This window comes from Triturus cristatus, chromosome 7, assembly GCF_964204655.1.
Source record: "Triturus cristatus chromosome 7, aTriCri1.1, whole genome shotgun sequence".
NCBI classification, from domain to species: Eukaryota; Metazoa; Chordata; class Amphibia; order Caudata; family Salamandridae; genus Triturus; species Triturus cristatus.
The window spans coordinates 540,082,422-540,108,878 of NC_140590.1; positions in this window are offsets into that span (position 1 = coordinate 540,082,422).

Consider the following 26,457-nt stretch of genomic DNA (forward strand, 5'->3'; position numbering starts at 1 on the left):
GTTACAGAATTCTTTATAAACAGCTTCAATACAGACTTTGGCAAGGGAGGGACTGTGTTCGACCTAAGCCCAAATAAATAGTTTGCTCACTCAAAGGATCTAAAGAATGTTTATTGTTCTTTCAGCTTAGCAAAGATTTCCACTCTTCAGGCATCCCTAAGTGTACCCTCTTCCCCCCAGAGGAGGGAATTACCCCACCTCAAAAGCGCTGCCAGGGATAAAGTATATGAGGAACGTAAGCCAAATTCAAGATGTAAAGCATGGGGGGCAGCCAGAGAGTTTAGGTTACAAATTTGGTGCAGGATTCGACCTTCGGCCTTATCGACCTTATTGAGGGAGAGCCTATGGTTCATATCCAGCACCTCAGCAGCATATGACAATAAAGGGGGATTTTTAACCCTGAACACTGACAAAACATGGCCAAAGTGGTGTCTCCCACAGGTTCTATAGAATCTATTTAGTGCGCTAGTCTGGGAAACAGCCCTGCTTATTCAAAGTTTAATATGCTCTGTCTCGCCCATTTAAAAAAAAAAAAACATTTACAAGATATAAATAGGAATCAACCAATTCCGGTTTTTCAGACCCCAACATCCACTGGAAACACCTCTTTATTCTGAGCTTTTTCTTACGGAAAACCAAGATCTTACTTTTGGCAGTGTTAATTTTCAAGAAATGGGCTTCCGCATATTTTGTCAGGGTGTCTAAATGACATTGCAAGCCAATAGGCGTTAAATTAAAGATGGCCATGTCATCCGCATATAATAGAGAACCAACGCACATTGCATCAATTCTAGGGGCATCCCCCTCACCAAATTCAAAACGCCGGGAAAATCAGATGTATATAAAGAAAACAAAAGAGGGGCCAGCAGGCAACCCTGCTTACGCCCATAATGTGTTCTAATCCTACGAGATAACCCTATCGAACCACCCATTAAGACTTGGCACCAGGTACCTGAGTGTAATTCCATGATGAGACCCAAAAGATGATGTGGTATACCGAGTCAAAGGATCTTTCTCCACATTGTTTGGCAGTCCACATTATCAAACGCTGTGGAGAAATCAATAAATGCAGTATAGACTGGCATGCCCTGTAAAATAATTTATCTCTCCACGATGGTCTGGAGGGCCACAATGTTGTCCAGGGTACTATGTTTTTTTCTGACACCAGCTTGTTCTGGCGGTATGATATTCTGGTCATGGGCCCATTATTGCAGATGACATAGTATGTTTATAGCAAATAATTTGCCTGAAGCATCCAGCAATGTCTGGCTGAAACTGGATGGCAAAGTTTTCTGACCCTTTTTGTACAAAGGGACTACAACACTCCTCTTCCAAGAAAGGGGAATTTACCCAGTTCAAAAGCAATAATTAAACAGCGGGGCTAGTAAAGCTTCCCACGCAGCTGCCACAATCGGAATTTCGTCCGGACCCTGCGCGCCAGATGTTCTGTCTTTCTTTATAAATCCCACGTATTCATCCCCTAACTGGGGATGAATTGGTGGGGGATGTATTTGGTCCCCCTAATGGGGGACCAAATACCAAAAAAGAGGACTCATCCACTCCAATAGTCACAGCAATATCTGGACTGTTGTTCTTATATAATAGGGAGATATAATCCACCCAGTCCTTCTCTGGGATCGGAATAGGCAGAGCCTTCTGCCTTGAGTCGCAATATTCCGCTATTAGATGCAAATACTTTCTAGAAATTTTGGCCCTTGCAGCTTCCCTTAACCCAATCCAGTTAGAGTCGTACTCCCTCCTCCTTTCACTGAATTTATGGTGACTTCTTACTCATTTGAGGCGATTCATTTCCTGCTGACGACCCATAGAGAACTGTAAATGTTGTTTTCAAAAAAATCAATTAATTTCTTGATTTAATATTTTTGACGAAAATGTACCCTGTTTAGACGAGCGAGGGCGAACAGATTTAGAGCTTGAATTGTGAATCTCTTCCATTTGGGCCTCAAAATACTGAGGAGTATATTCACAAGAATGTGTGATAACTACCGCAAGAGTAGCGTAATGCAACTTTCACTATCACAGCCCATCGCGGGAAAATAACTCCGTGTCAACATGGAATTCACAACAAGGCGGTAGCATGCGATAGCCACCAGATAACGTGGACAATGTCCGCGATAAAACCACCCGGACGGAGATAAAAACACAAACCACAACACCAGAAAACCTGCGATGAGACCTTCCATGCTTAGGAAAGCAAGGATAAGCAGCGCGAGGGCAGCAATAAAAATGCGCAATGTGGGAACAAGCACAAGAGCAGCATACGGAAAATGCCACTGAACAAAATACAGCAACAGCAGAGTACCACGGATGCACCCTGGCCAACTGCAGAGGACAACTTGCACACCACAACCTCCAAGCACCGTGGAAGGACAGAACTGACAGGCACACCGCATGAAAGAGACCAGTGGCAGACAAATCTGATCCGCTGGAGCGACACACCCACTGTGCAGCATACGCACATAAGCAGAAGTGCACCTCGACATTGGCAACATCCCGGTACAAACAGCAACACCTCCACAACTGAAAACAGGACACACCTGGACCAGCAAATGTGGACAACCAGGCAAATCACATCCGTAACCCCAGGGATATGTAACATGACAATGCACAATTCCAAACGTCAACCTCTAAAAATGTTTAATTCACACATGCAGTGCAATTGGACATCTACTACAGTCCCATGATTGCCACGGACCGACACAATGTGACGTGCTCATGAGAAGTAGGTGTCAATGATGTAGTTCCTATGAGCCATTCCTGCCGCAGCTGCAGTGTGATGTGGCCCACCTGCCCCATCACCATCATCATTGTTCGGTACCTCTGGTACTGGGATCCATGGCATCCTGGTGCGAACACAGATGTAGTGCAACACACAACATGTAACAATCATCTTGCACACGATGTCCGGGCTGTACAGGAGCTTCCCACCTGTGCGTCCAGGCACCTGAAACGTGACTTCAACACGCCAAATGTGCGTTCAACAATGCCCCTGGTGCGTATGTGGGCCACATTGTTACTGCCTCTGGGCGGGTGTGTTCGGGTCTCAGAGGGGTGTCATCATCCAAGGGCAGAGTGCATATCCTTGATCAACTGTGACAGCGCAGGGAGAGAAGAGTCAATACTTGGTTCGGCAGGATGTGATTACAGGCCCACCAACTCAGCGACGCCTGTGCTGGCTGTGTGTGGGGTGAGTGTAAGCCAGCCCTCAGGGAGTAGCACCGGATGACCATGGAGTGGTGTAGTAGTGTCTGGTAGGTGGTCGTGTAGTCTGACATGTCGAATATGGCTTGGTCAGGTGTGCATCCCCACTGATGTGCTTTGTGCGTTCTTGGCTGTGGGATGTGTGGTGCGTTGATTTGGTACTTACCAACGAGCAGTCCAGTTCCATATGTGCCATCCTGGAAGCGCTGGTTGATGATGGACTGTCGGAAGATGAAGGAATCGTGCACACTGCCTGGGTAGTTTGTGACGACATTGGTGAAGGGCCCCCAGTGGTCCACTATTGCCTGCACATTGATGGAATGCGTGTGCTTTCTGTTGCGGTAGTGGTCTGCTGTATCCGTAGGGGGCACAAGTGGAACATGTGTGCAGTCAATTGCCCCTAACACGGCTGGGAATCAGGCTATGGCGTAGAAGCCTTGCTTTGTCTCCAGCTGTTCCTGCGCAGTGTTGGGGAAGTGAAGGTACTGAGGTATGAAGCTGAGGATGGCATCCAGTACAGGTGTGATGAACTTTGATAGGGCTGACTGTGAGACTCCTCCGACTCTGGCAGTTGTTGGTTGGAAGGTACCAGAGGCTAACAGGTGCAGCACAGCCAGCAGCTTAGTCTGTGGTCCTCCGCTGTGTTGGGACCGTCAGCCTGTGGGCGATGTGTGTCATGATGCGGAGAATGGTTGTCCTTTTGAGCCTGTAGTGGGCAATGACTTCCGCGGGCGTTAGGTCTGTGAGCGTTTTCAGTAGGTCCGCTGTCTTACTCTACACTGCCTCTGTGGTGGTCTGGGGGGGGCGAGTCGTGGACCTGGGGGTGGTGGCGGTCCAGGGGGTGGTGGCGGTGGGTGTTGTGGCCCTGTCGGGCCTCGAGCTGCATGATGAGTCGCTCCATGGCGTAGTTTGTTCTTTGGGTATGGCTGTGTGCAGGGCTCCGTTGCCTACTACTAGGTGCTTGAGGCAGGTGTTAAATACCTGCGGCCACCGCGGCTTATAGACAGTATTTGGTTCGCTTCACAGTTCTGGCAGTTCGTTGTGAAAGTGGTGTTGTTGTTTTTTCGTGTGTTTTTGCACAGGTACGCCTACTCTGCATCTCATTAGAGTTAGTTGGTGGTGTCCGCCATGGTGTTAGATTTTGGGGCAGTCATCGCGGGAATACTGGCGATGTCTGCGGTTTGCACCTGCTTGTGAATGGGGTGTTAAATTTGACGACAACATTTTTGGGATTACCAGATTAATACTCAGATTCGGGACCCATTGCATCTAACACCACTGGTTTAACTGCCCTTGGGACTTTCAGGCACTGAATTATGGGACACATGGAAAATTCCTCATATTCTAAAACAGATGTCATGTCAATCCCTCGTTTGAGAAAATGCTTGCAATTCTGCATAACCAAGTTGGCAACAATCAAGGAGCCAAAAGTAACTCTAGAGTAGGGAAAAGTATCAAATGAGTTCATCTTCACTTTTTATAATATCCCTACTAGATATCAACTTTAAAGCCTCTATCTCAGAAAAAGAGCTGGGCATGACTCTAGTTACCGGAAAGGATTAATTGTCGAATAACCAAGTAAAGTCCATAATAGAGGATGAAACATTCTGCACCACAGTGGTTTTCTTAGTGGCATCCATTGAAGGGATGCATAAAGGGACCCTACTTTTGACCTTTGTCACTGTTTTACTATCTTTTCTTTTTTCTACCCCCGCTTTTCTTTCTCTCGTTCTGAGTCAAAGTCAGAGGATTAAAAATAAATCTTGGTGCCCAAAAGAAGTGTTGTTGTGTGTGTTTGAGCCTTAGATGTCCATACACTTGTGACTGTGTTCCCCTCTACCTGTACGTAACAGTTTTTGATGGATACTTCTAACTGCAGAGTCCTCACCATATGAATATTCCACAGGCGGGAAACTTCAAAGATGTACTCCTGCATGCTGATGGGTGATGCTGTGGGGCTTAAATCACACACAAGAAGAGATCAAGGGCATAAGTGGGCTCACGCCTGCCTTACTCACATAGAAAAACACAAAGATGGTGTGACGCCAGCCGCGACTCGTGTCACGGAAAAGAGGCGGGCGGGGGTTGGGAGAGGTGGGAAAGGGGGACGAGGGGAATCAATGTACAATATACAAAATAAACGTACCTGCTGCCCTTTATTGGGTCGCGCTCAACTTCTCCTCTGTTCTTCCAAAAGCACAGGCTCCCAACCTACCCTGCGGTGAATCCTGAAGCTGCTTTTGCAAGACAGCAGCTTCAGGACTGGTCTGAGTGCCTTTGATTTGCTCTCCAGGACAGACTGTGAATCTGTGCCTGTTCTTTCTAACCCAGCAGCGTTGCTCGGTTGGCGAGAACTTTTACTGCGCATGATGGTTTAGCCGGCCTGAAACGGCCGGCCAAACTGTCAAGTGCAGGGAAGGAAGTGCACATACCACTTCCCTCAGTGCCTGAAGGCACTGTGGCCCCACCCCCAAGACTCGGCAAAGGAAAATAAAACAATAATAAAACAGATTTTAAACCCAAATTTATTATTGTTTTATTTTTGATGATTTGGTGGGTGTTTGCAGGGGAGGTGATGCTCCTCCACCATAGCGGAGGAGCCACCCCTGTGTGACACCCTGGAATATCGCACTATGCCTAGTTAGCTTGTGGCGAAAAAATACAGGCTCAGTGTGCAGCAATCCTTGCTGTCTAACCGTACTACCTTTTTGATTCTCTGTATTGAGGGAAATCCACAAATTGTGCGAGGATGGCCCGCTCATTTAATGTGGCATGCTTCATCATTTGCCACCTCGTCCCACACTGGTAAGATGGTACTACCAGGGCAGACTCTACCTCACGGGGGCTGACCTGAGGGGGTTCTTAGATATTACTTATCTTTTCTGGATAATGCTCAGATCCAGTTTTTTTATTAAAAAAGACTAAGGATAAACCACAAAGTTTCCTTCATTAGGGTGATTTCCTAGGCTTATTAAAAATTACCTGAGGGTAGACTCAGAAGGCATATATTGGTTTAATGACCTATATGCATAACTGAATAGAAGATATGATGCCAATGTGTTTCTGCCTATAACTAGCCTAATGGTCTATGGCATTCATCAGGGCATAGTCTATGTGTCCCTATACCACAAAGAGTTAGTGCAGGGTAACCAAAGGTGTAAAGAGAAGAGAGGACCTACCACTCCAATAGGATTTTTTGAAGGTTCACCTGGGAATTGATACAAAAAGGGTAGCAGTAAGACATTATTAAAATATATGTATAGAGGAGGGAAATCTACTAAGTGCATTAATCTCTACTTTAGATTATAAGGTGCTTATTCTTCCTATATTTTGAGCCTCAAATTTTGATTGGTAAAAAACCTAGCACAGTTTAAACAATAATCAATTGTGAGTAAGTGATATAAATGCATTTAAAAGACACAACATGCATATGTAACCCACTACACGCATGGGGAAACAGATAGTTTTTTACCTAGGCATATAGGGCAAATTGCCACATGGTCTGTTTGGGGTGGGCCTCTCCTGTAGTCACACTCTAGTTTATAGGGCAATATACAACAATAGGGTTTTCATAGAAGAAAAATTGAAAGAACCAAACATTAGTCATGACGCGTCTAGTACGTTAATTCCTTTGCGACCCCTGGGAATTCTTGGGTCATTGTGTATGCCAACACGTTATTTCACTCACTTCATCAAGGTAGAGAGCCCATTTTGATCCTATTGTGACCCTTTGAAACAGCCTACTGGTACGATGACATACAGTAAGTAAAACTTGGAAAATGTATGTTCTCGTCTGTGAGCCTTGTAAATGTAAATAAATGTAAATGTCTAGGTACTTATAGAGCGCACTGTCACCAGACTCACATTTGTCAGTGCCAGCTGCATCTTAAGCCACTACTCACATGGCATATAGGACACGTTGACCCAAATTTTGCCAGCTGTCCCGGATGACCTGCGGGGTGCCCTTCCACAGGGTATTTAAGGTAGACATGACACAGCAAATGTTGTCATTGGCAGTGGCTTGGACACAACCGACTGCTTAGGTCAGACAATGTGTACAATTGTGGCACTTCGATGCCATGCCTAGATGAGGTTTACTGGCTTCTCCAGGGATGTTTCCAGGCAGCTTTAATGGACATGCCATTCGATTGCTCTTGCCTTTTTGGCGAGTAAGCAGATTCAGCCATGAAATGGTTTTGAGGAAAGCAGGGCCACAGCACGTTCCTTATGTCTGTCTATCCCCAGGTAAATGGGAGGGCAAAGCCCGCCTTCTTCTGTGCTCCAATTATAAGGTTGTAGGGTGCTTTGATGGTTGCGATGTTTGGATGGGATGTAGAGTAGAAGGGTTTTCCATGTGAGTGAGGAGATAACCTCAAGGGACGGGAAAGAGGTGAATTGTCAGTGTTTCAAAATTCAAGATTTCCAACATTAGCCTTGATCACTGATTTTATTGTTAACGAAGGAGCAGAAAAAACAGGCACCATCAAGTAAAGAGGTTGGTACTGTAAAAGCCAACAGTAGCCCTCCGAGTTTTGTAATATAGTCCAGAAGAGAATGTGTGCATAAATACTGCCACGTTTGAGGGCCGATGAAGGTGTTATATTCTATGATTTGCGCCATCCCAAGAAATCAGGGCCTAGATTTGCTAAGCCTTTGTGTTGCCCGCAACGCAAGGGCTTATTTGGAATTTAAAAAGCCATGCAAGGCCTCATTTGCATGGCCTTGTATGACTTGTATGACCTTTTAAAGAAAAGTAAAGCAATGCAGCTGCTTGTGCTACATTACGTTACATGTTTGCAGGGGAGGCATTCCGTGGGTTGTGAATGAGCGTTACCATGCATCCATCCATGGATTATGGCGCATTCCAAGAAGTACTAAAGCTAGTCAACCGGGAAATGTGTCAAAATCACTGAGGTGGAGGAGTCGCCCCACTGCTTTAAGAGGTGGAAACAAAGGAAAAATAAAATGATAATAACTGGACGTTATAATGATTTTATTTGTTCCTGTGTCTTTGCGGGGCAGGGCTGCTCTGCTCTCAGAGCAGGGGAAGGAGTGGTGGCACTCTGTAAAGTGTGCATGAAGGCTTGACTGCCCCTTTTGGGCTGGCCAAACAGTCATACCTCCGCCGCAGGCTTGGTTCCCACCCAACAAATAGCCACCACTACACAAACATCATCCATACGGTTACAAACCAGAAGGGCGACTCACGGCCCAGCAGAAGAGGACGCATCTGTGGGGGGCTATAGAGGACTAAAGTCTGATGAGGATCAGGTCTCTAGGCACAACTCCTCTTCAGCTTCACCACCACCAAGAGGTTTGAAGGCAGTAACGATGGGTTGTCCTACAATCTGCCGACCTTGGAATCTGTCCCTTTCACCTCTTCTCTCACCACTTTTGTCTGGGGGGCGTGCTGAAGAACATAGCGGACGGCGCTTCCCAGTAACACCAGGACTGGTGCCTTTCGATGGTACTTTGACGATGCCCCCATGGCGGATACCATAACTGTTTGTACTTACCTCTGAGCCCGAGCAATCTTGGCCGATACCCGGTGGAGCTGTCCTATGCAGCTATAGAGGAGTATTGGCTTTGGTTCACCCCCTCAGCCAACACCTACCCAGCCGGACATCTGACATTGTTTTCCTCGTCTCCCCATTGTGTTTCTTTCCCTCCTCCACATCCCATGGTTTTGTTTTCTCCTATGTCTTTACTTGAAGCCTGTAATCTATGTAATTATGTAACCTGTAACGCTCTGGTCCTCATGTAAAGTGCTCTGATACCTCCGGGTCTAGCCAGCGCTATATAAAACTTTGCAAATAAATAAATAAAATAAAGTAATGTGCACTTTGCATGTTCTCCATGCATGCTGCATTACAGCCTGCATAGAGAACATGAACAAGCCACCATTCCCCATCTGAGTGCCGAACCATGGTCAGGGTAACCTAGGTGCTTATCAATCACAACGCTGCATTGCAGCGTTGAGATTGGTCAGCGCGCCCTGGCCGCTTCCTCTTCCGGCTGAAATGGTGGGGCGTGGACGACGAGGGACAAATCAGAGATCCGCAAGGAGGTAAGTTTTATTTATTTTTCTTTACCCCTGCTGGCTCCGCCACACCCAATCCGTGCCAGCTGCTGCTGGTAAAAATTCACTTCTTCTCCAGGAAGATGTAATGAGGAGAAATATATTTATTTCTCCACTTTATTTCCTCTTTCTACATGTGCTGCACTCAGTAGCACACATAGAAAGAGGAAAAAGAGAAAAGTGCCTCTAAATATTGTTGTACTGTTGCTGAATTGTTGACTGTTGCTGACTTGCATTGTCTGAATAATTACTAAATATGCCGCCATCTTGCTTCCTCATCCTCTTTGAATATTTCTTTCTGGCAATCTCACCTTTCTCTCTTTACCTTGTGTTTACCCCTACCTCACCTGTCTCTATACATTGACTCTGTCTCTACTTCCCTTCTCCCACTACTTCAACTCACAGGCCTTTTCTTGTCTACTTTCTCCTCCCATTTCTCTTAACCATCAGGGTTGAAGGTCACTGTCTAGCCAGTGAAGTGTACACATAAAAAGAGGAGAGGTGAGACATGGAAGAAGATTAGAAGAAAATGATCAGATTTCAAACCACGAATTTTGAAAATCCTTTGAGTAGTGCTTTGGCTCTCACTGTTGCAGCAAGAATGCTACTTGTGAAATTGGATGTCTGTTAATATCATAAAATAAAGGCTACAGTTTTATGCGCTACATATGTTTTATTCTAATGATATGTACTCCTCTAATAAACTTCAACCTAGTCACCCTTACCTTGCCCTTCCCAAAAATAGTAGGCTAGTTAGACACTGAATTTCACATAAAATATTGTTGTTGCAAGGCAAAAAAGGAATCTAGATCCAAGTTTAAAAATAAATTACTTTATTAATGCTTATTCAAACTTTCTTTTGGTGCTGTTTGGCTTGAGGATGTGGTCCAGCTTGACTTTTCGGATGTTTTTGCATGCTCCCGTTTCTTAAAGTTAAAATTTATTTATTTATTTACGTGATTTATAGAGCGCACGATTACCAAATTTGGTGTCCTGGCGCTATTTGAATATTGATTGGCATTACAAGGGCTTGAATTGGGTGAAAATGAGAAAATGAGTAATACAATAAAAGCTGTTCTGAACAAAGGGCCCCCTAATATGTCTTGCCGCGGCCCCCAAAAATCCTTAAGATCTTTCCACTAAGGATTTAACTTGTTTTGTGATAATTTGATTACCTTAAGCGCCTGCTCATGCTACATTTGCACTAAACACACCTTAGATCACCTGCGACTACAGATCCCATCGGCCATAACTACCCTATGCAATTCATAAATCTGACAGTCAGATTTTAAAACTTGCAATTGTCCTCAAATTTTGCATATTTCACACAATGCTCCCTCTTGGCAATACAGCAAAATGGGTGAGCTTATTTCGGGAGATGGAAAAAGGTTTTACTTATCCCTCGAAGTCAGGCTGAGCTGGCAAACTTCTCACTTCGCACAGTTTGCAGCGATTCCCAACTTAAGTTGAGGGAGTTTTCCTGAAAAAATTAACATTTTCCTGCAAAAGTATTTCTTGTGAGAGAACCATCACACCTTATTTTCTTCCAATGGAATTCTTTTCCTGCTTCTTTTTTAGGTCGAGGACTACCGGTCTGCCGAAGGCAGAACCGGAAGTCTGAAGATTTAATGTTTTCTAGAGTGGCTATTTAGCCCGCCTCTCTTTTAGCTTCTCCTCCATTGGCTGGCTTCCTAAACGGAGGCCAGCTATTGGAGGAGAGAGCCGTCCCTCCAAATAGGCTCCGTCTTTTTCAGATTCGGGGGCGTGTTTTTTGGTGTTCTTTCTACTTTTTAGCCACGCCCCCGAATCTGAAAACCGCCGCTGCCTCACTCGCTGGCCTAATTGCCGCTGACCCACAACATGAAACGTGATCCCGTCGGTGAAACGCAATGCGTTTCCAACACAACGCACATCCTGTAGTGCTGAAAGTTACTTCAAGGCGAGATCGATTGCATTGTCCTAATTCCGTAAGTGTTTCCAGCGTATATGGTTTATTGTTTTTGGCGATAAAGTGCATTTTGTGACGAGCAGTACCTTCCATGGAACTTTAAAGCTTGTGTTTTGCTGTTATGTTTCGCAACGTTACCCCCTCACGCGTGTCTGGTTACAGCTGAAATTTCGTCATCGTGTTTAATGGGTGAGCCTATGGGATGGCTCAGGCGTGTGAAGCGACCTCGGTCACAAGGTAGAGTCCCAGCAGGGCCGACGCAGCTCTTCATTCTCCCGAAGTCGTTAGTTGAGCTCCATTACATTGGTGTACTAGGTGATGCCTTTTATGTACAGCGCTTAGGAGTTGCAGTCTCTGGTCATAGGATCTATGGTAATCCCGCACAATGTATTGTATTTGTTATCTTGAAGTCGTTTGTGTCTTGTGCGCGCTTTTCGTTGGGAGCTTGTGGAACTGTGGCCCTCTGTTCCCGGCTGCCACATAAATAACTTTAAACTGAAGAGATCTTGAACGAAGAAGCGCTGTTCTCTGCGAACACTTCAAGAATATTCTTTGGCGCTATACATGCAGATACGTGAACTCAGATGACGTGCTCTACAATACTGATTAAGTCATCAACAACTACGTTAAAAATCCTTATGGCCATCTAAGTCCACGCTGCAGGTCCCGTTTATATTTATCTTCACCTTAGATAATTTGTGTTTTCCATAACTCTCTCTACCTCACTACTCCACTCTATCTCACTACCTCACTATTTCACAACTTCTCTCTCTCAAAACATCACTACCTCACTCTCTAGCTCACAACTTCACTCTCTCTCACTCACTACCTCAATCACTCTCTATCTCACTACCTCACTCTTTCTATCTCACTAACTCACTTTCACTCTCTCTTTCACTACCTCTCTCTCTATCTCACTACATCACAACATCACTCTATGCTTATATATCACTACCTCACAACATCCCTCTCCCTCACTACCTCACTCTTTCACTACCTCACTCTCTCACTACCTCACTCTCTCACTACCTCACTCTCTCTATCTCACTACCTCACTCTCTATCTACCTCACTCTCTATCTCACTACCTCACTCTCTATCTACCTCACTCTCTCTCACTACCGCACTCTCTATTTCAATACCTCACTCTCTCTCTCACTACCTCACTCTCTCTCTGCTAATGCAATAGGTATCACATATGCAAAAAAAAGCTAATGCCAATAGAAATGACAATGCCATTTATTTAGGGATACAAAAATGATAAAAAAATAATGAGCAATACCAATAGCTCTACCTATAATATTGCCGAGACCATTGCATTGTAAATGCTTGTTTTTTATTACACTGTCATGTAACTCTGCAAAGCAGAGAGAGAGTGTGGTGATATAGAGAGAGGGGCAAAATGAGAATAGGCGGAGGGGGTGTGGCTTGTCCGTGGAGCAAGATGGCCTCAAATTAGCAGAGCTCTGACCCGAGCCCCGAAAATCCTTCGATAACCCTGCCCTGGAGGGCATCCGATAGCTCACTGCCGTGTGTAGTGAAGAACACTCCGCCTTAGGTCCCAGTTGAACCCGAAGACGTCGAATTTGGTGCTGGCGCAGCGAGACCGGAGATCGGGTAGGTGGCGCAGGCTGGCAGGATGGTGGAGCGAGGCTGCCACGCCCGTTACCTAATCCAACAGCAGGAGGGCTGCTCACTGACGACGGAGCTAGGCGGACCCCCGGAGGGAGTTACCGACCAGAGTGCAGACCGGAGGGCAGGACGTGTGGTCTCAGAGCTCGACTAGGGGACTCAGCGACCAGAGCTGTGCCCAGCAGGAGACTTCGGCATGGGCCTACCTTTAGTGTGCCTGGGCCCGCCGGGGAGGTCACAAGAGTGCGGACGCCCTGCTGTGCAGGCGGCGGGGGCCACCACTAGGACAGCGCTGAGTGGGGAAGAGACAGCGATGACCCCCCCCCCCCTCGGGAGGAGGCTCGCAGAGGTGGAAGGGGCCCAACAGGCCCAGGACTGCTGTAATGTCGCGATACTGATACTGACGTGACACGCAACGGCGTGCGCGTCGGATCACGTGTGTGTACCTAGATAATAGATATGACGTCACGCGTGCACGTAGGCAGAATGGCCACGGCAGCAGTGACGGAACAAGCACACCTCTGTGTCCCGAGTGTTATTGTCCACGTGTAGGGACCCGGGTGTCAGAGGCCCCATCTCGACAGCACCCGGACAACACCACAAAGTGGCGACGAGGGTGGGCGTGCCCTCGTTTCGTTTCCCGCGTCCAGTTGGTGTGGCGGCCGGTGAGCGGTCCTCGCTCGCGGTGCTCGTGCCCCGCTGGGACGCGCTGCAGTCTCTGCGCCCCCTGTGTTGTGGTGGGAGAGCGCGAGCGCATTGGAGCGCTCCCGATTGGCGGCGTAGACGCGTGGGAACGACTGCTGCCTCGGCGCCCCCAGCGCGCTGCTGAACACGTGCGCCCCGCCCCCCTGCCTGCCCGTAGCGCGCGAAGCGCTTTAAAATCCCTGCCTCCAGCCTGAGGCTGCCTGGAATGCTGTTGGACCCTCCTCCTCAGTGCCAGTAAGTCGTGTGGATGGCCTGATTGCGTGCTGCCTGGGGGGAGAGGAAGGTCACCACACCCAGCCTGGAAGGAAGGCTCAAGAGGTCACGAGGCAAGAGCTCTGAAGATCCTCACATTCCTGCCATACCCGGGGGAGCACCAGGGGGAAGGTCACACCCAGCCTGTGAGGAAGGCCCCGCCGCCCACGTGGGAGCCATATCACAGTCAAGGGCAGGAGGAGGTCTCGCCCGGCGCAAGCAGCGCACGCGCAACATGGCAAACATCCCGCCAATCGAGCCATTCTCCGTAGAGGGGTCCCCATCAGCAGTAGCAGCCCGATGGAGAGACTGGGAAGATAGAGTGCGCATTTTCTTTGAGGCCACGAAGGTTCAAAGAGATCAAAAACGCGCAATGATAATCCACCTTGGAGGAAAGGAGATTCACAACATAGTGAAGACGCTTGCGGAAAACACCCCCAAGACGCACACGACGTTGATAGCGGCGCTCAACGAGTACTTCGAACCAATGGCGAACCGCGACTATGAACGTTTCATATTCCGCCAAGCACACCAATTGCCTGAGGAGTCGCTCGACAAATTCTACGCTCGTCTCAAAAACCTAGCGGCCACCTGCGGGTTTCGGGATGAGACGGAGGAGATAAGAGGCCAGATAATACAAGGGTGCGCGTCAGTCAAGCTGAGGGAAAGGATCTTGGAGGAATCTGGTAAGCCCTTAACAGACATATTGACAATGGGTCGGACGAAAGAACTATCAAAAGCGCGCGCTGCGCACATGGAAGCAGCCCTACAGGCGCCAGTGAAGACAGAGCCAGTTAACGCGGTGGCAGTCAAGCCAAAACAGAGATGGCCCCGAAGAGGACCAGGCCCGGCCGTTCAAGATCAACCCAAGTCCTGCGGGTATTGTGGTGGCTCGCCCCACGCCTCGGCAGAGTGCCCAGCACGAGGGAGGAAGTGCATGGGATGTGGGCGTTTCAACCACTTTGAGAAAGTGTGCCGGTCAAAGAAATTCCGAAAGCCCCGCCAAGCCGTAAACACGGTTGAGGAAGGAGGCCCGGTGGCCAGTGACATGGATGATGATGAGGAGGAAGAGAAGGTGATACACCGAGTACACATGATAGGCACGGCGGTACGCAGGACTAGGAGGTTGCCGGGGGAACAACCTTTACAACGCAACTTTTACAACGCACTACCGTTACAACGCATTTTTTACAACGCATAATCCATTACAACGCATGACATTACAACGCATGACACTACAACGCATTTTTAAAAAATACCTTTACAACGCATTCCATTACAACGCATACTACCATTACAACGCATACCATTACAACGCATAATATTACACTACACTATCCAACACTTACCCTACTGTTGCACCCCCTGGAGTTAGAATAGTAATTTTTACCCCTATACTATCCAACACTTACCCTACTGATGCACCCCCTGGAGTTAGAATAGTAATTTTTACCCCTATACTATCCAACACTTACCCTACTGATGCACCCCCTGGAGTTAGAATAGTAATTTTTACCCCTATACTATCCAACACTTACCCTACTGTTGCACCCCCTGGAGTTAGAATAGTAATTTTTACCCCTATACTATCCAACACTTACCCTACTGTTGCACCCCCTGGAGTTAGAATAGTAATTTTTACCCCTATACTATCCAACACTTACCCTACTGTTGCACCCCCTGGAGTTAGAATAGTAATTTTTACCCCTATTCTATCCAACACTTACCCTACTGTTGCACCCCCTGGAGTTAGAATAGTAATTTTTACCCCTATACTATCCAACACTTACCCTACTGTTGCACCCCCTGGAGTTAGAATAGTAATTTTTACCCCTATACTATCCAACACTTACCCTACTGTTGCACCCCCTGGAGTTAGAATAGTAATTTTTACCCCTATACTATCCAACACTTACCCCACTGTTGCACCCCCTGGAGTTAGAATAGTAATTTTTACCCCTATACTATCCAACACTTACCCTACTGTTGCACCCCCTGGAGTTAGAAAAGTAACTTTTACCCCTATACTATCTAATACTTACCTTAAATGTAATTTAATATTATGCGTTGTAATGGTATGCGTTGTAAAGGTAGTATGCGTTGTAATGGAAATGCGTTGTAAAGGTATTTTTTAAAAATGCGTTGTAGTGTCATGCGTTGTAATGTCATGCGTTGTAATGGATTATGCGTTGTAAAAAATGCGTTGTAAGTGCATGCGTTGTAAAAGTGTGCGTTGTAACGTCATACATCCAGGTTGCCGCAATGCAGCGTCCGAGTAGGGTCGCAAGAAGTCACCACGGTAGTAGACACAGGAGCCAGCATCAATATCATGGCCGCTGCGATGCACAGATCCATGCACCCACAGCCAGCACTACACCCATCGACGATCACGGTGTTCGCATATGGACAGGAGGAACCGCTAAAAGTGCGGGGAAAGTTCAGGACTGTGATATCCCATGGAACGCGGTCAATCACGTCAAATATCTATGTTACCGAATATGGGCAAGGCATGCTCCTGGTCTGCAGAGCGGCAGAAGACCTGGGAGTGGTAACGTTCGCATTTGGGGTACACCAAGAGTCAATACACCACACCTTGGAGGAGTTTGAGGAAATCTTTCACGGAATAGGCAAGTTCCGAGGTAAAGAGGTCCACTTACACATCGACCCCACTGTTCAGCCGATAGCACTCCGGCATCGCCGCATAGCGTTTCATCTCAGGCCACTGGTGGAAGCCGAGCTGAAGAAGCTAGAGGCGGCGGGAATCATCGAGAAGGTGTCCGGACCGACCCCGTGGGTGTCGCCAATCGTCGTGGCGAGGAAACCTAAACAACCAGGCGCTGTCAGAATATGTGTGGACATGCGGCTCCCCAACGCTGCCATCAAGAGGGAGCGACATATCACTCCGACCATCGATGACATCGTCGGGGAAATGGCAGGCGCCAAATGGTTCTCAAAGTTGGACTTACGCTCTGGGTATCACCAACTAGTACTGGACGAAGCGTCCCGGAACATCACCACGTTCTCCACGCATGTAGGTCTAAGGCGGTATACGCGGTTAAGCTTTGGAGTGTCGAGCGCTGCTGAGGTGTTCCAGAACGTGATACAAGAACTCATCGCAGGAATCCCCGGAGCGATCAACGTCAGCGATGACATCATGGTGCATGCCACGACCGTGGCGGAACACAATGAGAGGCTGGTGCAGGTGCTACAACGCATACGAGACGCAGGCCTTACACTGCATCGTGAGAAGTGCGAATTTCTGTGTAAGAAGATCCAATTCTTCGGCTACACCTTCTCGGCAGACGGCGTCAATCCGGATCCGGATAAGGTAAAGGACATCAAGGAAGCGGCCGCTCCCACAAATATTACGGAGGTACGAAGCTTCTTAGGGATGGTGAACTACTGCGGCAGGTTCATCAAGGACCTGGCGAACCTCACGGCGCCACTAAGAGAGCTCACCAAAGAGTCTACACCCTGGACATTGAACAGTGACCAAGATCGAGCGTTCGAGGAAATCAAACAGGCGCTTTCAGAAGCCACGACGTTGGCATTCTTCGATCCGGCCAAATTGACACTAATTGCCGTCGACGCCGGTCCAGTCGGATTGGGCGCAGTCCTGCTACAAAGGAAGACAAGCGCAGAGGAATGGGCCCCGGTGGCATTCGCCAGCCGGTCACTCACAGAGACTGAGCAGAGATACTCACAAATAGAAAAAGAGGCGATCGCCATTCATTGGGGGTGTCATCACTTCCACCTGTACGTATACGGAAAACCATTCGTTGTGGCCACGGACCACAAGCCGCTGGTATCCTTATTTGCGGGCACGTCCACTAAGCCGCCGCCAAGAATCGAAAAATGGATGTTGCAACTGCAAAATTATAACTGCAAGATCGAGTACCAACCGGGCGCACGGAACCCGGCAGACTACCTATCTCGCCACCCTCGCAAAGCAACTCCACAAGAGATGAAGGAGGCGGCGGAAACAGAAGAGTACGTCCGCTGCATCACTGCGCGATCGTGTCCCAGGCCAGTGTCCATGACCAGCTTGTCGCATGCCACCAGTGAAGATGAATGCCTGCAAAGAGCGAGAGTGGCGGTCCAAAACAACAGCTGGAACAGGGCCAGAGAGGAGTGGAAAAGCTTGACACCTCGGGCGAAACAAATAATGGAGAGCCTGTACAATGTAAGAACTGAACTGACGGAAGACGACACTGGATGCTTGTTGAGGGGCCACAGACTGGTCATCCCGACGTCCCTAACCCAGAGAGTGGTGGACTTGGCCCACATTGGTCACCAAGGCATGGTCAAGACTAAGTCAAGGCTCCGCACCAAAGTGTGATTCCCTCTCATGGACGAGTTAGTAGAAGCCACCGTTCGAGAATGCCATATCTGTCAGGTAACGGGAGAAGCACCACGGCCAGCCCCTGTTGTGATGGAGCCTCGGCCCAGAAGGCCCTGGTCCAAGATAAGATTCGATTTTGGCAGCCTGCCGGACGGAAGGCACACTCTGGTTGCCATAGATGATCATTCAAAGTATCCCGAAGTGGAAATACTAACCGTTTTGAGTGCCCAGGAAGTGATCCCGAAGCTCGAGAAAATCATGGCGACACATGGCATAGTCAAGGGAATCAGAACCGACAATGGGTCACCATTTCAGAGTCAGGACTTCGCGGCGTACCTACAGGCTCTAGGAGTTCATCACCGGCGAATCACCCCCCGATGGCCTCAAGCGAACGGAGAGGCTGAACGCTTCATGAGGACACTCAACAAAGTGATAAGGATTGCCCACGAAAAAAACCAGTCTGTGGAACTCGCAATCTTTACATTTCTCCGAAGCTATCGCCAGACGCCCCACTCTACCACGGGAGTGGCACCTGCACATCTGCTGATGGGGCGGGTTGTCACCGACACCATACCACACCACCCAGAGTGGAGGCCCGAAACTCCCAATGACCGTGCCATTGATGAGCACCGACGTGGAGCCTTTGCTCATGTTGATGCCCGACAGCGTGCTGTGACCCCACACCTGGCCCCAGGTGACAGAGTGCTGATCCGAAATCGGATGCCAGGTGGCAAGTTTCGTTTGAATTTTGAACCGCAACCATGGACAGTGGAGAAGGTCATGGGCACGTGCGTGACAGCCAGGAAAGGTGCCGAGAAGATAACGAGGAACATTTCATACTTCAAGAAAATTCCAGCGCCCCCTGGAACGGATGACAGACGTCAAAACAGTCCCCTGAGGCACACGCCACCAGAGGAGAGATTCTTAGAACTTGCTGAGCATGCGGACCATGCGAGTGGAGGAGCGGATTCCCTGAATCATGGAGTTGTCGCACCGCAGCAAGGCCACCAGCCAGAGGTTACGCCACCCGAGGAAGCTGGCGCGCCAGAGGATGGAGATGGTGGCGCAGATGGTGACTCTGTGAGTAGGGGCCGGGGTGTCGTGCCGGACTGTGGGGGATCGCGATATGACCTGAGGCCGCACCCTGAGCCCTCCCGTCGTTTACGAGACTACGTCAAGTAAGACTGTTTTTGTTTGTGTTTGAGTGGTCTAGAGTTGCAAATGTCTGGCGCAGAGCTGATGACTACTGAGGTACCTGTAGTTTGTGTTTAAGATGCAGTCACTTGTTTTGGGTTGTTTGTTGTTGTTTTCGCGTGTTGGGGAGGAATGAAATGTCGCGATGGAATGTAATGTCGCGATACTGATACTGACGTGACACGCAACGGCGTGCGCGTCAGATCACGTGTGTGTACCTAGATAATAAATATGACGTCACGCGTGCACGTAGGCAGAATGGCCACGGCAGCAGTGACGGAACAAGCACACCTCTGTGTCCCGAGTGTTATTGTCCACGTGTAGGGACCCGGGTGTCAGAGGCCCCATCTCGACAGCACCCGGACAACACCACAGACTGCGACCGGGCTGGGGCGAGGGGGTGATATCGCAACGGAGGCTTTCCACCTTGCCCCCCACTCCAGTAATCGATGGGGCAGACCTGGAAAGCATTAACGAGCACCCAATACGGGGAAATAGGCACCAGCAGAAGTGGCCCCAGAGCGAAGCAGCAGCGAGCATAGAGAGGAGCATAGTGCGATAAGCCTGACAACGTCGGAGGGACTAATAGACCACGGCAGACCTGCGCTGAGGTTGAAGGACTTAAATTGGACATGGTCAATAGCCGGTGTCACATCGACCAGTAAGACCACGCCATAGATCAAGTCTTAAATCCACTAAAAAAGGAACACTCCGAGTGCGGAGCATCAAAGACACGAGCGACGCCTCCCACCTCCCTCCAACATAGCCCGGGCGATTGACAGGATGGTCATAGGATGAATGGGGAAGCCCAAGTGCTCAGGCCCCATCCAGGTGAATGAAATGGACAACTACGCTATTACCAGGCCAGCCATGAACACGAGGGAGGAGGATGGAGGGGAGGCGGAGCCCTCACTGGCCACCATAATGGTGGCGATTCAGAACGTCAAGGGGTCCCTGGAACCAAATATTTACTCTGTCTCCATTGAGGCCACCCTGATCAGGGCGGCCCTATCCAAGCAAAAACTCAGATAATCCAGTTCCAATCAAAGACTAAACATCTTGAGGAACAGGTGCACATGTTAACACAACAAGCCACACATATGGCTGCACAGCTCGAGGATCAGGAGAGATGCGCAAGAAGGAATAACATACATGTCGTGGGGGTGCCGGAGGGAGTGGAGGGGCCGAGCGTAGACCTGTTCACCGAAGATCTGATAACCCACGAGTTACAGCACTGACGCCTCTCCAAATTCTTCTCTGTTGAGAGGACACATAGGGCCCCGGTGCCGCCTCTGCGTCCCGGGGCCCCACCATGCACAATTATAGCGAGAATTTTTAACCACAGGGACAGAGACGTCATACTGCAAGCAGCGAGATCGAAAGGTGACTTGCAGTACGAGAACACTGTGTTCCGAATATTCCTGGACTACACCCAATAAGTGCAACGCCAAAGATGGAGTTTTGACTTAGTGAAAAAGGAACTAAGAGCAAGGGACATGAAATATATGATGCTCTTCCTAGCAAGACTATGAGTAATCGCCGAGGGGAAGACATGGCATTTCACGAACCCAGGGGAGACCAGGAGTGGCTGGAGGGCTGGCGCATCGCCGTAAGGGACAAAGGCCGTGAACAGAGACAGAGAGGTGGTCTTCGGGCACCCCGAGAGCCGACGTTGCCCTCGAGTAAGGAACACTGAGACTGGGGCCTAGGTAAGATTAAAAAAAAGACCAGGCCTGCTCCCCGAGCTTATGCTCGCATCGTGGGGAACAATGGAACACTGAGTTTGTCTGACCGGAACAGCCGGTTTAAGAACAACTCCATGAGACTCACAGAGGCAACAGAACTGTTATCGGCTCGGGTTGGAAAGGGTACGGCGCGGAACAATAGCACACAGCTCTGTTGGACTGAGCAACCCCCTCTAGTTACTAGTTGAACTGTTATATATAGTCAGGGGTGACATGCACTCTGTGGGTTGGTAAGTTGGAGTTTTTGCAACCTTAATAGCAGGGTAGCAGAGAAGGGGCAGAGGGATAGTTGGGGGGAAGTTAATAGTTAGGTACGTATTTATTGAGGTATGCAACAAGTGCAAGCACAGGTCACAATGATAAGAGTGTCCACTCCAATCACGGCTCGCAATACTCGCCGTGGGGGGGGGGCGGGTGGGGTGGTCACGCAGGGTTTCCCGCAGGGTTTACCGCGGGAGGGGGGAGGGTAGGTTAAAAGAAAACTTATCTGACCAGGTCCCGCCTCTGCTCCTGGGACGGGTCTTGCGTTTTCCTGCTCCTGAACAGGAACAGGCATGCTCCCTCCCCTCCTGTAAACCAATCACAAGCGCCCAGCTGGACACCTGTAGGTAGGCCATTTTCTCTACCCTGCATGCAGCTTAAATAGAGAAAATGTAGAGTGCACATGACTGTTTTGGTCGGCCCCAGAGTACAGTCAAGGTACTCAGCGTGGTGCAAGTCACTCCTCCCCGACCTGCCGACCCACCCGCCCCCAACCAAGCATACCTCTGCCTCTGTTTTCTCGCAGCGTGAGAAGCAGAAACATAAAATGGTATTTAAAATACCATTTTATGCTGCTGCTTCTGGCACTGCGAGAAAGCAGTGGGGCGGCGCTCCTCCTCCCTAATGGAGTAGCCGCCCCTGGTCCACTCTACTAAAGGTTCTTGAAAAATCTGAAGAGTGACGATGGCAACCGAAAAGCAGAAACAGTCCCTAGTGAAAATATGGTCCTAGAACGTTAACGGGCTCAATGGGAAATTAAAAAGGGAATCCGACTCACAATTAAGAAACATGCACCAGATGCAGTCCTCCTACAGAAGACGCACCTGAGGGGCATTATTGCAAAAGCTTTAGACAGGTATGGTTATACCTTGTTGGCCCATGCAGGGTACACTTCAGGCTCCAGGGGCGTGGGTGTACTACTCAGGAAAGCCTTTCCCTTTATCCCAAACCAAACATGGGCAGACCCACTTGGGAGATACACAGTGCTTAGTGGAATGTGGGAAGGAAGAAGAATCAACCTGGGTTCGTTATACTCCCCCCAGGGTCTACAGTCGGCAACACTCAAGGTGTTGGGCCCCCTGCTATTGTAACTACCAGAGAACAGATTGGTGATTGGAGGAGATATGAACGACATAGTCTCACCGAAATTAGATCTGGTGGGTAGGGGCCCCTTGGGGTCACACATCACAAGACAGGCCGGCCAACTAGGTAGATTCCTCGAGGCAATGGGCATGGGCGACATCTGGAGACACCAGCAGCCAGCAACACAGCAGTTATCACACTTATCAGCCGCGACAGGCAGTCTTGCCAGGCTGGACTACCTAATTACTCAGTCCCCCGGACTGGGGGAGCTCGTAGACGCCACACACGTGGCCCGAGGGGTCTCAGATCACTCCCCTGTAGAGGCAAGACTATCTGGTCCAGTAAAAGAATACACACTGCCACAGCGAATTAACGTGTGGTACTTCAAGGATGAGGAATTTAGGGAGGATATGAGAGAAGGCGCGGAACAATACTTTGAGGATAATGTAGGTTTGGTTAGCTCGTGTGTGACCCTGTGGGAGGCATTCAAGTCGGTCATTAGGGGCAGGGCCCAAGCCAAAATCAGGGCTCTAAAGAAGGAAAAAAATCTCAAATGCCTGTCTTTCAAGAAATAAATTATTCAATTGGAGGCTAGAGCTGCTGGGGCTGATCCCGGGGCAGACGCAGATAGGCAGCACCTTAGGGTGTGATGGAAAGAACTCCGGGACCTAGTGGAGGACAGTGCTAGGACGCAGGTGCTGGCCACGCAACATAAAATATACGAAGTGGGAGACAAGGCGGGCAAGTTGAAACCCAAAACGAAAAGGCAACGGCGGACCTCCTAAGCCGCACTTCGTACCAGTTGCTATGTGTGGAGGCGCTGTGCAGCCAACCCCTACGCCAGCCGTTGAGTGGCGTCGCTGTGCTCCAGATCAAGATAGTTGAACCAAGTAGGGGTGCGCAGCTCAAAAAAGTCCAACAGGCCAGTGTAAGTGGAAAAGTAACTTCTTTATTTGAAAAATTTTCTTTTTTTAAAAAGCATATGATTTTAGACAATCCAGCCAACGCATTTCGTTCCCATATACGGAACTTCCTCAGGGCAAACACAGTATCATACAGATAGGTACTGATCGAAAGGTAGATCTACCAGAATTGCAAGAGCCCGTTGTCTAAAAGCTATAGCTGTTCACACAGAATGAAATGCTCCTTTTTGATCCTGTTTCGGATAGAAAAGAAAATTCCAATCCGCAACTCAAGATTAGAGAGGAATCCAACTATGATATGTTGAACCCATCCACATAAATCAATGATCTGGAGGTAGCTGTAAAGAACACCCAGGCCCCTCCAGGATTGGAAGACGTATTAAGTCAATATGGCGAGGATGAGACCCAAGTCTAGGATCAGAGGGTAGCTGTAATCGTACCCAAGCTACTCCAGGTTTAGCGGTCGCCTCAGATCAGTATGGTGACAGTGAGGTACATCTCCAATTTTGGAAAGTATCTGTGATGATACCAAAGACGTTCCAAGTTTGGAAGACTTCTCAGATCGGTATTGCGACAATGAGATATAACTCAATTGGCGAGTATCTTTTGCAGTATCATAAAGTCTTCATTACGTTATTCCAAGGCGGTGACTTTCATTCAACCCACGTGTATTGCATTGTGGCTCATAAAGTGTAATAACTAAGTGCGCAGAGTTCCTATTAAACTCAATGTCTGGCAACGTGTCGCATGTCTTCCTCCTATTCAGGCGGGCAAGTTGCTAGCCTGCCTAGATAAGAGACAAGCGGATGGGGGTTGGGTTCCCGGGTTGATCAATGAAAAGGGTGGCAGACATGAGACCGGGGCAGAAATAGCAGAAGAGTTCGCAAGACACTATGAAGGGGTCTACACATCCCAATCAACCCATACCGAAGAGTAATGCAGGGAGTTCCTACGCGACATCACCCTGCCAAAACTCAAAGAGGAGGATAGAGAGAGGTTAGAAGGCGACCTGACAGTGGAAGAAATAAAACTAGCAACCTTGGCCCTACAATCAGGGAAAGCAGCGGGGGCCTCCCTGTCGAGATGTAAAAAAGTATGCTGGAAGTAACCGCAGAACGCTTAGTAAACATGTTTGAGCAGGCACAACAAGAGGGGGTACTCCCTGCTGACCAAAAAGTGGCGGTAATCACTGTAATTCCGAAAGCAGGCAAACCACCAACGGAGTGCGGGTCGTATAGACCAATCTCCCTACTCAACTACAAGGTCAAGGTACTGGCCAAACTTTTGTCGATGCGCCTTGCAGGGGTGATCAGCACTCTCATACACCCGGATCAGTCCATGTTTATGCCCCACAGGGGTACAAGATTAAACCTCCGTAGATTGTTTAGCACACTGCATTTAACAGGTGAAGGCTCAACAGAGCAATCGGCACTGCTGTCTCTAGATGCCAAAATGGCATTTGACAGTGTAGAGTGGAATTTACGCCGTCTTGGAAAAACTGTGCATGGGCCCTCAATTTATCAAATGGGTGAGACTTTTATATGAACAGACCTTGGCCAGGGTGCGGGTGAACATTCACCCTTCAGCAGGGAACTAGACAGGGCTGTCCATTATCCCCAATCCTGTTTGCACTAGCCCTCGAACCGCTCGAAGCTTGGGTCCGACAGGACCCTTTGATCTTGGGGATTCCGATAGACAGGGAATGGGAGGACAGAATCTCGCTACACGCAACCGATGTCCTCCTCCTGTATGTGAGGAAACCAAGGCACGCGATAGACCGAATACTGCAGATCTTCCATATTTATGGAGAGTACTCGGTGTATCGAATCAACTGGGATAATTCATTGCTATTCCCCCTTTTGGGAGCATACCGGATCTTACATCTAGGTGTGTGGTACCTATTGAAACAGAGGGTTTCAAGTACGTGGGCATTCAAATAACAAGAGATACTAAAGAGTTCTATCAAAAGAACCTTGGCTGACAACTGAACAGGCTCGTTGCAGTTTGTAGACATTGGTGGGTCCTGTCTCTGACCATGATGGGGCGGGCAGCCATGTTCAAAATGAAGGCTCTCCCCCGGTTATTATATACTCTACAAAATACACCCTAAGAGGTCCTCCCTTTGTTTTTCCAATGCGTGAACTCAGAGCTCCGGGCATTGTTATGGAGCAGGCTGCCCCGCGCATAGCCCTAAATAAACTCCAAAAGGGATATATGACAGGGGCCTTGTGGTACCCGACATCTGCAGCTATTACTGGCCCGCCCAGTTGGTGACTGTGAACGGGTGGATGTTCGACGATAGATCGGACCCAGCCTACAGAGTAAACAGGCTAGCCATGGGCAAGAAAGGCCCAAGAGCGATTCCATACACAAAACAGGGGAGTGGGGACCTACCGAGCCACACGAGAACAGTGGTAAAAGCATGGAAGGCAGCGACAAAGCACCTGGGATGGGAGGGCAGGCTTACGGAGATGACACCCCTTTGGGTGCGACCACCTAAAAGGTATAAATACACTTGAGGGCTTTGCCAATTGGGAGCTGCTGGGTCTGGAATTGCTGGGAGACATATGAAGAGGGCGGGCCTATATCCCGTTCACTGAGCTACAACTGGAATACGAACTAGGGAAAGGAGAATGGCTTAGATACACCCAGTTGGGATATGCCCTCCGGCAACACTTGAGAGAGGGGAGACACTGGAGGCCGCCACTCCAATGGAGGATAGGATCCTGACAGACCACCTGCATACCAAAGCTATCTCCCTACTGTATAAAAAAATAACAAACAACGCCCCAGACCCAATGGGCAATTTGTGAACGACATGGGAACACGATGTTGGTTCAATAGAAGATGAAGAATGGGTAGAGGCACTCCAAGGCCCGAGTGAAGTAGCTATTAGAGCAAGGTTCCGCTTGATCCAGATGAAAGTATTACATAGGGTATACTACCCCAGGTCAGTGCTACAACGGATTGGGAGATGCAAGAGTACGCAGTACCACAGGGGTTGCGGGATGGAAGGGACCTTCTACCAAATGATATGGGAATGCCCAGCCCTGCAGAGATACTGGCAGAGAG